The sequence below is a fragment of the Culex quinquefasciatus genome, chromosome 1, assembly GCF_015732765.1.
Source record: "Culex quinquefasciatus strain JHB chromosome 1, VPISU_Cqui_1.0_pri_paternal, whole genome shotgun sequence".
Taxonomy (NCBI): domain Eukaryota; kingdom Metazoa; phylum Arthropoda; class Insecta; order Diptera; family Culicidae; genus Culex; species Culex quinquefasciatus.
Genome location: NC_051861.1, coordinates 126,735,225 through 126,749,156, shown reverse-complemented (window position 1 = coordinate 126,749,156; position 13,932 = coordinate 126,735,225). Strand labels below are relative to the sequence as shown.

General features: G+C 26.2%; 1 protein-coding gene across 2 annotated transcripts in view; it reads left to right on the top strand.

The window, feature by feature from the left end:
* Window positions 1-13,932, top strand: part of LOC6035167 (tRNA dimethylallyltransferase) — a 270,808-nt gene that overhangs the window by 56,600 nt on the left and 200,276 nt on the right. The window lies entirely within an intron of this gene.

Genomic DNA, 13,932 nt, shown 5'->3' with positions numbered 1-13,932 from the left:
ACAAAAAATACAAAAATTACAAAAATTACAAAAATTACAAAAATTACAAAATTACAAAATTACAAAATTACAAAAATTACAAAAGTTACAAAAATTACAAAATTACAAAATTACAAAATTACAAAATTACAAAAATTACAAAATTACAAAAATTACAAAATTACAAAATTACAAAATTACAAAAATTACAAAATTACAAAATTACAAAATTACAAAAATTACAAAAATTACAAAAATTACAAAAATTACAAAAATTACAAAATTACAAAATTACAAAAATTACAAAATTACAAAATTACAAAATTACAAAAATTACAAAATTACAAAATTACAAAATTACAAAATTACAAAAATTACAAAATTACAAAATTACAAAATTACAAAAATTACAAAATTACAAAATTACAAAAATACAAAAAACAAAATTACAAAATTACAAAATTACAAAAATTACAAAAATTACAAAATTACAAAATTATAAAATTACAAAATTACAAAAATTACAAAATTACAAAAATTACAAAATTACAAAATTACAAAATTACAAAAATAACAAAATTACAAAATTACAAAAATTACAAAATTACAAAATTACAAAAATTACAAAAATTACAAAATTACAAAAATTACAAAATTACAAAATTACAAAATTACAAAATTACAAAATTACAAAAATTACAAAATTACAAAAATACAAAAATACAAAATTACAAAATTACAAAATTACAAAATTACAAAATTACAAAATTACAAAATTACAAAATTACAAAAATTACAAAATTACAAAATTACAAAATTACAAAATTACAAAATTACAAAAATTACAAAATTACAAAATTACAAAATTACAAAATTACAAAAATTACAAAAATTACAAAATTACAAAATTACAAAATTACAAAAATTACAAAATTACAAAATTACAAAAATTACAAAATTACAAAATTACAAAATTACAAAAATTACAAAATTACAAAAATTACAAAATTACAAAATTACAAAATTACAAAATTACAAAATTACAAAATTACAAAATTACAAAATTACAAAAATTACAAAAATTACAAAATTACAAAATTACAAAAATTACAAAAATTACAAAAATTACAAAATTACAAAATTACAAAATTACAAAATTACAAAATTACAAAATTACAAAATTACAAAATTACAAAATTACAAAAATTACAAAAATTACAAAATTACAAAATTACAAAATTACAAAAATTACAAAAATACAAAAATACAAAAATACAAAAATACAAAAATACAAAAATTAAAAATTACAAAATTACAAAAATTACAAAAATTACAAAAATTACAAAATTACAAAAATTACAAAAATTACAAAAATACAAAATTACAAAATTAAAAATTACAAAAATTACAAAATTACAAAAATTACAAAAATACAAAAATACAAAAATACAAAAATACAAAAATTACAAAATTACAAAAATTACAAAATTACAAAAATTACAAAAATTACAAAATTACAAAATTACAAAATTACAAAAATTACAAAAATTACAAAAATTACAAAAATTACAAAATTACAAAAATTACAAAATTACAAAAATTACAAAAATTACAAAATTACAAAATTACAAAATTACAAAAATTACAAAATTACAAAATTACAAAATTACAAAATTACAAAAATTACAAAAATTACAAAATTACAAAAATTACAAAAATTACAAAAATAGAAAAATACAAAAATTACAAAAAATACAAAAATTACAAAAATTACAAAATTACAAAATTACAAAAATTACAAAATTACAAAATTACAAAAATTACAAAATTACAAAATTACAAAATTACAAAATTACAAAAATTACAAAATTACAAAATTACAAAAATTACAAAATTACAAAATTACAAAATTACAAAAATTACAAAATTACAAAATTACAAAATTACAAAATTACAAAATTACAAAATTACAAAATTACAAAAATTACAAAATTACAAAATTACAAAATTACAAAATTACAAAATTACAAAAATTACAAAATTACAAAATTACAAAAATTACAAAATTACAAAAATTACAAAATTACAAAATTACAAAATTACAAAATTACAAAAATTACAAAATTACAAAATTACATAAATTACAAAAATACAAAAATACAAAAATTACAAAAATACAAAAATTACAAAAATACAAAAATTACAAAATTACCAAAATTACAAAATTACAAAAATTACAAAAATTACAAAATTACAAAATTACAAAAATACAAAAATTACAAAATTACAAAATTACAAAATTACAAAATTACAAAATTACAAAAATTACAAAAATTACAAAATTACAAAATTACAAAATTACAAAATTACAAAATTACAAAATTACAAAAAAAAAAATTACAAAATTACAAAATTACAAAAATTACAAAAATTACAAAAATTACAAAAATTACAAAAATTACAAAAATTACAAAAATTACAAAAATTACAAAAATTACAAAAATTACAAAAATTACAAAAATTACAAAAATTACAAAAATTACAAAAATTACAAAAATTACAAAAATTACAAAAATTACAAAAATTACAAAAATTACAAAAAAATCTAAAATTATCATATTATCAATGTGACGTAAACACCGCTAGGCTGAATTTAGTCCTTTTAGGATGTTTATCTAGTTTTTCAGTTTTATGGTTTGAAAATCAACGAAAATGCATTGGAAGTAGAACCCTAACTAGTGATTTTTTTATTATGATGCAAAGTGACGTAAGCGCCTATGAATAGCATGATTTAATTTTGGTCAAGAATCTAGAAGTGATTCGAATGATGTTGAAGCTAAATTTGGTTTGAAACTAATTTTTTGACAAATTTGGATAAAAGAATAGTTTGAAATAAATTGAAGATATTTTTTTTTTTGTAAATTTAAGAAGCTGTCAAATTAAATTTTAATTAATTTGAAACAATTCAGAGACAACATCAAATAAAATGAAAATAAATAATTTTTTAAGCTGAAAGCAATAAAGCATAACTCTGCACCACGACAGCATAAATACTCAGTTAAAAATTATGCGAAACTCGTGCAAGAACTGCACGCTAACCGAAGAAACAGACTTTAATTGCTAGCCAAGGACTCTCTCACTCTCTCTTGAGGAAAAATGGAAAAGTTGGCATGACTACCAAGTTGTGGCAGCTGAAGTTGAGTTGTGAGACTCATCACATGCAAAGCACTTCCTTCCTTCCTGCTGAGGAACTGACCGTGGCTAACTAATGGGGTTCTAAAAGGGTGGGGCACATCAACACAAAAAATAACCTCTTACAATGTTGCAAGCAAAACCAGACGGGAAGATGCGGAGTGCTCCCTAATTAGCAATCAGCACAGTTTTCACGCTCGCAGTTTGCATGCGTTGGTAGTCGGCACATAATTTAATGGGGTCCTAAAGTGTTTGGAAAAAAGAACATTGCGCGCCTCGAAGACTGCATGAATTATGAAAGACTTTTAATTAAAGTTAATCAAGTTTTTAAGGTCTCTGGCTGTCTTCCCTGCGATATGCAACGTAGCGCTTCAAGAGTTGTAGGCAGGCTTGACGCGGATAAAAATTTATATTAATGCCACGGCGGTTAAAAATTTATGCTCATGTGAAACCGATCTCACCGACTTGCTGGACCTTCCTCCTTAACGCCCTCATCATGGTAAAGGTGAGGAGTCGAAGTAGTAGGCTGTGCTCGTGAGTACTTTAGCAACTTTAGAATTCATTTTTAATCACCACTTAAAAATATCAACTTATTTGGGAATACCGTGGAGATTTTCCCTTATCCTCTTAATAAAGTGAAACGTCACACGAAATAACTGCAATAACATGCCAAGATAAGCATATTTTCCGCCAACCCTCTCGAAAAGAATCCTTCTTCTCCACCCTCTCAATAATCATCCCATTAGCAAACCAACACTGCAGTTTGCACACTTAAGTCGGCATCTTTCTTGACGACAACGAAAAACTCACGTCGCATCGCAACGTCAAAAAAAAAGCAAGTCAAAAACTTCCTACCAAGTTCTTTTTTTTTTTGAAATTAAATATGTCTTTATTGAACATTCTTATAATAATTACATTTCTTTTACATGATAAGTGGTATGGCCTAATGCTCTTCATCTTTGTTGTATTTTTCGTTTTATTATTAACTGATCACATTTATTTATTTGCTTCAAATTGTTTTACATTATTGCATTGAATTGAATACATTTGGGTAAAAAGAAAAAAATCACTTTAACAACTAATCCTAACCTAAAACTAAAAAAATAAATCCATTGAAATATTCAAAATCACTAGAACGAGTAAACTACGAACTGTATTTCAAGATGAATGCTCCAAGAGTTCTTACTTGTTCCTGGCGAGTTTTGCAACCACGCAGTGTTGTTGTCATCTCGATGAAAATGTTCAGAAGTTCTTGTGGTGAAAACAGGTCACTACTGCCTTCACCCGTTGATGTTGGTTGGTTTCCCTCGGTTGCTGACTGAAGCCTGGAGGTGTTGTATGCTCTGCAACTCTTTGCCGCTGATTCAACGGCAATGGCTGCAGATTTGGAACCACTCGAGTAGATCCTGCTCCTGGTGACGCCAAAGCAGGAAAATCCACGTCCGTGTATGCTGGTGGTGTTTTGCGACGATTTGGTTGGTGCCTCGTCGTCGCTTGCTGCCGAATTTTTACAAACTCAGCTCGTTTTGGGCAGCTTCGATTCTTGGTAGAATGGTCGCCGCCGCAATTGAAGCATTTCGCTTCGATGTTCTCGTTGATTGTTTCGCAAGCTTGAGTTTTGTGCTCACCTCCGCAGGTTGCACAACGACTCTTGATGAAACAGTTCCTTCCACCATGCCCAAACTGCAAGCAGTTCGAACATTGTGTCACGTCACGGTGCACTGGACGATAACGTTCCCAAGTCACGATGATATTGAAAATTGCCCGAACTGCTTTCAGCTCAGACGGCGTTGTCGATCCTTTCTCGAGATGAACCAGGTACAGTTGATCACGATACTTGATGTCCTTGTTGTGTCTCGTCATCTTGAAGACTTCGATCACGTTCAACTTAAGAGTTTTGAGCTCTTCTTTCAGCACACTCACATCCATGTCGTACAGACCTCGGAGGACCTGTTTCATGGGGCGTTTACCTGGATCGTCATGACTGTAGTATTCGATCTTTGTGTTGTTCAAGAAATCCCGAACGTAGTTGTAATCCTTTCGTGTAGGTAGCAGAATTTTGAGTCCATCAGCACACAAGCGAATGGAAGCTCGTAAAGCACCAGATTTGATAAACCCGGTCAGCCACTTTCGCACCGAATCCGATGACGATGTTTTCACAAAAATGGGTGGCAACTTTTCCCGTCGTTCAAATTCTTCCTTCTCGCTCACGTCCACAGGGAGGGTAGCGAACTGGTTTCCAGACAATTTTTGAGCGTCCTTGCTCAAACTGCCTGGCTTTGCAGGTAGCGCTTCGGCATTCTTTAGCTTCTTCAAATCTGCCGATCCTGCTGGTGAGGACCGCCTCTTTTTCTTGCCCTGAGGCATTTTTGCACTTTTGAAGCACTTTTCAGGAGCTAAAATCCAGGAGTACCTCACTGAATGATGGTCCACAAAGGAATGAACCAAGTTCTTAGTTCTATAGCACCTTAAAAAAATGGCCAAGAATGTCTAGCAAAAGGTGGTCGACGATTTCTTTATTGTTTTCTTGCTCCCTCACACAGACTCTGCGAGAAATTTCATCTGACAAACCACTTTCAAATTCATAACATTTAGCTGCCAGCGCAGTGTTTGCCGTGTTCTTGTTTTGCTCTTTTTGTTGTTGTTGTTATTCTCTCTTTCACTGCATGCAAACTGCACATCAAGTTGCGAACCTGAACAGTGGTTGAAAGTGTCGAAAAATGCGGTCAAAATTGTTGCTTTGCAATTTTTAAATGATTTCCAACGTCTATTTTATGGTTTATCATAACCAGGTAGTGATTTTTGAACACTTTTTCAAATGGGGAAAATAGCTCTGTTGGTTAAGTCGCCGGTACCGAATGTCAATTCTTGTGTTCTGGGTTCGATTCCCGCCCCCAAATATTTTTTTATTCGTAAAGTCGACTTTTGCTTCAATTTTAAATTACTTTTATGGGTTTTCAAGCTCAATCGCGACCTTCACACTGACGACCCAGGTTCGAATCCCGTCGCAAGCAATTTTTTTTTGCGAAAAACTTTTTTTCTCCAACTATCTAACGCGGTGGGGCCATCGCCATCGCATCGCAGACTCCGACGACGCTGGTTCTTCCTCCCCCGCGCTGGGGGGTGAGAAACGAACTAAAAAAAAAACGCCGTTCACTACGCCACCAAAGTCATTTCTCCGGACTTTGAGAAATTCAGCGAGACACCGGTTCTAGCGCTCTTTGGAGTGCAAGCAGCAGCCGGGCAGACGGCGACGATCTTCTTCCATTATTTTTTGCTGGGTGTTTGCTGGATTGAGGAGGGGGTAAAGTGACGTAAGCGACGATTAAAGGTCTCAAAAATTTATTTTTTTTTCAATTAATTTTCTAAAAATTCTAAAATTAAACTTAAATAATTTAAATGAAATAAAAATAAATGAGTTTTATTTATTTTATTTATAAGATTATTTAATGATTTAAAATAGAGTTTCATTAAATATTTTCATTTTTTTTTTAGAAAATTAATGGATTTGAAAAAAAAAAATTAATTTATATCTAAATAAATTATCAAACAAAAAAAAATTATTACAAATAAATCGAATAAATAAAACAAATTCAAACTAGTTTTAATGAAATTCATAATTTATTTTTTAAAAAGAAAAATTACAAAATATTTTTTTAAAATATAAATAAAACTCAAAAACAGAAAAAGTGTTGCTTACGTCACATTTCAGAATCAGAGTCGCGCTTGATATATATATCAAGTGTATATTCCGGAAGAATCTGCTAATGTTTTCTAGTGTTTCTGGTGGAAAGCTTTCGAGAAAGAAAGAGAGGTCTCAGACCGGGGCAGGGTTAATAGCATTTCCCTTTTGTTTCGAGCATATCTTTGCTTTTTTGCAATAAGAGCACACGGAAGGATTTTAGAAAAAGAAGTGCAAAAATAGAATTTAATCAATTAGATCAAAGTCATGACTGAAAAAACTGGTTGAATTTTTCTAAACCTGTAAACCTTTAACTTTTAAACTTTTAAACTTTTAAACTTTTAAACTTTTAAACTTTTAAACTTTTAAACTTTTAAACTTTTAAACTTTTAAACTTTTAAACTTTTAAACTTTTAAACTTTTAAACTTTTAAACTTTTAAACTTTTAAACTTTTAAACTTTTAAACTTTTAAACTTTTAAACTTTTAAACTTTTAAACTTTTAAACTTTTAAACTTTTAAACTTTTAAACTTTTAAACTTTTAAACTTTTAAACTTTTAAACTTTTTTTAAACTTTTAAACTTTTAAACTTTTAAACTTTTAAACTTTTAAACTTTTAAACTTTTAAACTTTTAAACTTTTAAACTTTTAAACTTTTAAACTTTTAAACTTTTAAACTTTTAAACTTTTAAACTTTTAAACTTTTAAACTTTTAAACTTTTAAACTTTTAAACTTTTAAACTTTTAAACTTTTAAACTTTTAAACTTTTAAACTTTTAAACTTAAACTTTTAAACTTTTAAACTTTTAAACTTTTAAACTTTTAAACTTTTAAACTTTTAAACTTTTAAACTTTTAAACTTTTAAACTTTTAAACTTTTAAACTTTTAAACTTTTAAACTTTTAAACTTTTAAACTTTTAAACTTTTAAACTTTTAAACTTTTAAACTTTTAAACTTTTAAACTTTTAAACTTTTAAACTTTTAAACTTTTAAACTTTTAAACTTTTAAACTTTTAAACTTTTTAAACTTTTAAACTTTTAAACTTTTAAACTTTTAAACTTTTAAACTTTTAAACTTTTAAACTTTTAAACTTTTAAACTTTTAAACTTTTAAACTTTTAAACTTTTAAACTTTTAAACTTTTAAACTTTTAAACTTTTAAACTTTTAAACTTTTAAACTTTTAAACTTTTAAACTTTTAAACTTTTAAACTTTTAAACTTTTAAACTTTTAAACTTTTAAACTTTTAAACTTTTAAACTTTTAAACTTTTAAACTTTTAAACTTTTAAACTTTTAAACTTTTAAACTTTTAAACTTTTAAACTTTTAAACTTTTAAACTTTTAAACTTTTAAACTTTTAAACTTTTAAACTTTTAAACTTTTAAACTTTTAAACTTTTAAACTTTTAAACTTTTAAACTTTTAAACTTTTAAACTTTTAAACTTTTAAACTTTTAAACTTTTAAACTTTTAAACTTTTAAACTTTTAAACTTTTAAACTTTTAAACTTTTAAACTTTTAAACTTTTAAACTTTTAAACTTTTAAACTTTTAAACTTTTAAACTTTTAAACTTTTAAACTTTTAAACTTTTAAACTTTTAAACTTTTAAACTTTTAAACTTTTAAACTTTTAAACTTTTAAACTTTTAAACTTTTAAACTTTTAAACTTTTAAACTTTTAAACTTTTAAACTTTTAAACTTTTAAACTTTTAAACTTTTAAACTTTTAAACTTTTAAACTTTTAAACTTTTAAACTTTTAAACTTTTAAACTTTTAAACTTTTAAACTTTTAAACTTTTAAACTTTTAAACTTTTAAACTTTTAAACTTTTAAACTTTTAAACTTTTAAACTTTTAAACTTTTAAACTTTTAAACTTAAACTTTTAAACTTTTAAACTTTTAAACTTTTAAACTTTTAAACTTTTAAACTTTTAAACTTTTAAACTTTTAAACTTTAAACTTTTAAACTTTTAAACTTTTAAACTTTTAAACTTTTAAACTTTTAAACTTTTAAACTTTTAAACTTTTAAACTTTTAAACTTTTAAACTTTTAAACTTTTAAACTTTTAAACTTTTAAACTTTTAAACTTTTAAACTTAAACTTTTTTAAACTTTTAACTTTTAAACTTTTAAACTTTTAAACTTAAACTTTTAAACTTTTAAACTTTTAAACTTTTAAACTTTTAAACTTTTAAACTTTTAAACTTTTAAACTTTTAAACTTTTAAACTTTTAAACTTTTAAACTTTTAAACTTTTAAACTTTTAAACTTTTAAACTTTTAAACTTTTAAACTTTTAAACTTTTAAACTTTTAAACTTTTAAACTTTTAAACTTTTAAACTTTTAAACTTTTAAACTTTTAAACTTTTAAACTTTTAAACTTTTGAACTTTTAAACTTTTAAACTTTTAAACTTTTAAACTTTTTAACTTTTTAACTTTTTAACTTTTTTACTTTTTTACTTTTTTACTTTTTAACTTTCTTTTCTTTTTTTATTTTTCTACCTTTTAACTTTTTCTTTTTTAATTTTCTACATTTTTACTTTTTATCTTTTTTAGTTTTTTTTTCCCTATTTAACTTTTTACCTTTTTAAAGTTTTAATTTTTTAACTTTTTTACTTTTTTATGTTTTACTTTTTCACCTTTTTGCTTTTCAACTTTTTTACTTATTTTTTACTTTTTAACTTTTTATCTTTTTTGTTTTTTTTTTTCTTTTTTACTTTTTATGTTTTATTTTTTGACTTTTAGACTTTTTGGCTCTTTGCATTTTTGACTTTTTTGCGTTTTTACATTTTTACTGTTTAACTGTTTTACTGTTTTACTTTTTCTTTTTTTACTTTTTTACTCTTTTACTTTTTTACTCTTTTCCTTTTTTTGTTTTACTTTTTTTTACATTTTCCTTTTTTACTTTTTTTTACATTTTTACTGTTTTTCTTTTTTGCTTTTTTTACTTTTTTAGGCAGTTGCAAATAATTTTCTAAGTTTATGTCGCTTTTTTTTGCTTTTTTTACTTTTTTAGGCTGTTGCAAATAATTTTCTAAGTTTATGTCGCCACCCTCCCCCCCCCCCCTTTCAAAATTGGCCTGAAAAAAAAATTTGTTTGGGCAAAAAAATTTTTTTTTGAAAAACTTCTACATTTTAATGAAAATTAAAGTTTAACCAACTGAAAACCAGTTAAAATTCATTTTCCCCCGTTTATAATCATATTTAGCATGTGTGAACTCCTTTGAAAACACTTTAAATTTTCATGAAATACCAATGTACAGTCCCACAAAAAAAATTGTTTGGGTAAAAAAAAATTCCGTCAATACCTCGATATTTCTAAAACTAATGATTGGAAAGCAACTGTACGCCTGTAAAAAGCATTTTTAAACACTGTTTTCATCCAAATGTTAAAACCTAGGCTTGTAATTTCAATTTTTATATTTTTTTATTTTTTTGCCCCCCACCCCCTCGACTTTGCTCAGAGCCGAGAGACATAAATTTTGTAAATTATTTGCAACGGCCTTACTGTTTTTACTTTTTTACATTTTTCTTTTTTACTTTTTTACCTTTTTACTTTTTACTGTGCCTTTTTACCTTTTAAATTTTTTTCTTGTTAACCTTTTTACTTTTTCTTTTTTTCTTTACTTTTTATCTTTTCTACTTTTTGACTTTTTGACTTTTTATTTTTTTTACATTTCAACTTTTTTACTTTTAATTTTTTAATTTTTTTTGATTTTTTTTTATTTTTTACTTTTTAACTTTTAATTTTTTACTTTTTTATTTTTTTTCTTTTTACAATATTTTTCTATTTTATTTTTGCTTTTTACTTTTTTTATTATGTTTTCGTATGATTTTTGAATACTTTATTTCAGCTTTTTGTTTTTTTTTATTATGTTTTCGTATAATTATTCTTTTGAATATTTTTTTTTACTTTTTACTTGTTACGTTTTTTATGTTTTTTTTTTTAGTTTTTACTTTTTAGTTATTTTAATTTCCTCCTTCATCGCGCTAATCTTATTGCAAGCAAAAAAAAAATGACAAATTCCCTTCGAACCACCCACAAAGACGTTGTCATTGTCGTCTGCGCGAGACCCACCAAAGCCGCCAAGTAGTAGGCCGTGTGACAATGTTAAGGGAGAACCCAGCCAGCCGTCGTAACAAATATTTATTAATGTCAATCATAATTCCCTTTGCCCCGTCTCACCCCGCCTACTCTTGCAAAGTCTGGGTATTTTTTTTCTTCTCGAGTGTGTGTGTGTGTGTGTTTTGTATGTAAACAGTTAATTACCGGCCGACAGACTGTCTCGCCCTCCTTTGCGTCACTGTCACCAAGCTGTCAAAGAATGTTAAGACAAAGAGGATGAAGAAGCAAAAGCTTTTTTTTTTTGCTTGAAAAGTTTGCGAAACTTGGATTTTCTTAAGAGTTAATACGGTCGTCTACCTTATTCTGATTAGCGTCAAAATATATTATTTTTAAACATTTTTATAGGAGTCTTAAAGATCGATCCAAAAAGAACTTAACAAAAAAATCGAAACAATTAGCTCGCGCTCGGAGCTATAAAGATCGTAGCAAGCCGATATCCATCTGCTGCTTAGTTCGGCTTGGTTCGGCTCGACTCGGCCTACTCCGATTCTTTTCCAAACAAAACGAAATGAAATAATTTAAAAAAAAAAACGAGTTAATTAATCCGTCCGGCTCACCATAAATCAGGGTTCGTCACCTGACCACCATCATTTTCAGTTATATTTTTGAAAAAAAAAACACATTTTTTAAGTTCAATTTTCTTCGTAACACTATTTCCTTCTTTCCTAACTAATTTATTACTGCTTCGTTGATCCCGGTGCAGTTTTAGTTAACGAAAAAGCACTGCTCACCTAATAACACGTTTAGAGCGTTTCTAATTTTTGGATCAGCTCTCGAAATTTTCAAGGGGTCGATTCCGCAACCGTAGTTTTACAACCCGGCAATTAAACACCAATATTTTTTATTTTAACTTTCGGGGGAGCGAACCCCCTAACGGACGCGTGCTGCTCCCGAGCGAAGGGAAGAACAAAGGTGATAAATTAATTAACCTGTTTTATTTTACGTATTTTTTTCCAAGGGAGAGAAATAGGGGTGCTTCTCTGGAGGCGGTGTTTGTTATTGGAGTGGCAAATCATTAATTTTAGATTTTCGGACATGGGCACGGTCGGTGGTCAACCCTATTAAGGTTGTTTTAGAAAGGAAGGTGTAGTGAAAATTGGGCTTTGGGATGTTCGAAAGAAAATTTTATGATTTTTACAAATAAAAAGTAATATAAAGTTCAAACTACTGAACAAAAAAAAGACAAAAAAAAAAACACAAACAAATTCTTGGAACTGATTGCGCATGCGTTTGAAACTTTCAATTTCAAGTTAACCTTGCGCTCAATATTTGCACTGGTTTGTTTTTGCATGTGCACTATTTTTATGTTCGATTTCGTGATAAGACAGAGGCCCACTCTCGCCAGAAAGCTGGAGTTTATTGCAATAGGGTGACCAACTGAATATTTATTAAACCTTGAATAGTTTAAATTTGTCATCAGATTTACAAAGACTTTTACAAAAACAAAGTGACATGATTTATGTCCCAGAACTTCTTTTAAAATTTGAAATTATATTCGAATAAAAATACTTTCTTTTCTTGAATGTCACGTTATAATTAAAATAATTCATATCTGTCTAAATTTAAAATTATTAAAAAATTTTTGGGTTTAATACTATTTAAAAAAAAACAACATTTTTTGAATTAGAACTTATGAGGTATGTGTATGTGACGCTATAACATAAAATTTAAAATTTATTCAAACTTGATTTGAGCACGTTTTTGCCATAAACCCAAAAATGGAATAATTTAAAAATTCACGAGCCCAATAAAAATTTGAAAAAAAAAACGCTTTTGATATTCAGTTCAGTTTTCCATTCAATTTTGTGGGCTGGTCAATGAAAATTCGAAAATCTGTATCTTAAGAAAGAATTGGGATTTGGTGTCTTGGACAAAATTGTAGGATATTACAAGGATTATCAGAAAAAAATTCACTTGAATGAAAAATATGTTGTTTTTTGTCATTTGAAAGTTGAATTCAACAAAATCTTATTTTTATCATATATTTAAGGGAACTAAAAAGTCAGTTCTGACACCAAAAAAATGATTTTTGTAAAAAAAATGATTCTTGAAAACAAAAATAATAAAAATATTATCTGACATAATTTCTAAAAAAAAACAAGTTGGATGCGCAATCAAATTTGCAATTTAAATTGGCTTTACATTTTTTTATAAAAAAAAAAAACAAATTAAAATGGATGGTCTCTCAAATTCAAGCTAACTTTACTCTACAATTTTTGATAAAGTGCACGTTGTTAATTTATAGGCATTCAGAAGTGATTTATCTTTCGAAATATGTACTTTTTTTCAATTTTTTCAATTTATCATCTTATTTTGGTTGACGAGCTTTGTTATGGTTCCTAAACTACTCTAAAATATGCATTTTTTAATTAAATAGACAATCAATCATCCTCATTTATCAACTTCGCGTTAACTCGGAAAATAAGCTTAAGTTTTCAATGTTAAAAATATATTCTCTATAAAAAAATAAATCAAAAATTTTAAAATCAAGATCAAAATTTCAAATCGTTTCAGCCCATTTCAAATGTAACTCTTGATTGCGAAAATTTGAAATTATTTTTAATGAAATGATCAGAAAATTTGACAAAAGTTTATTTTTTTTTCACATTGACAATCGAATCAACAGTTTTCGAGAGATCGCAAGTTTAGAAAATAGTGCTGATTTGATGACAGTGAATTTTCACAAAAAAAATGTATGGGGCTGTATCCTGTCTCAATAACCTGCTTGATGAAATAATAAAAAAATAGTTTGTAAATTTCCTCAGCTTCATGAAACAATTTTCTTCAGGGGTTCGTTTCCTGCAAAAAGTTATTTTCAAAACGGAAATAAAAAAAACGGAACATTGTCGGAAAATGGCGTTTTTAAACACAATTAACTAATAACGGTGAATTTTATTCAAAAAAAAATTAAAAACATTTTCAATTTAAAAAATCCAAAACATTTTTTTTC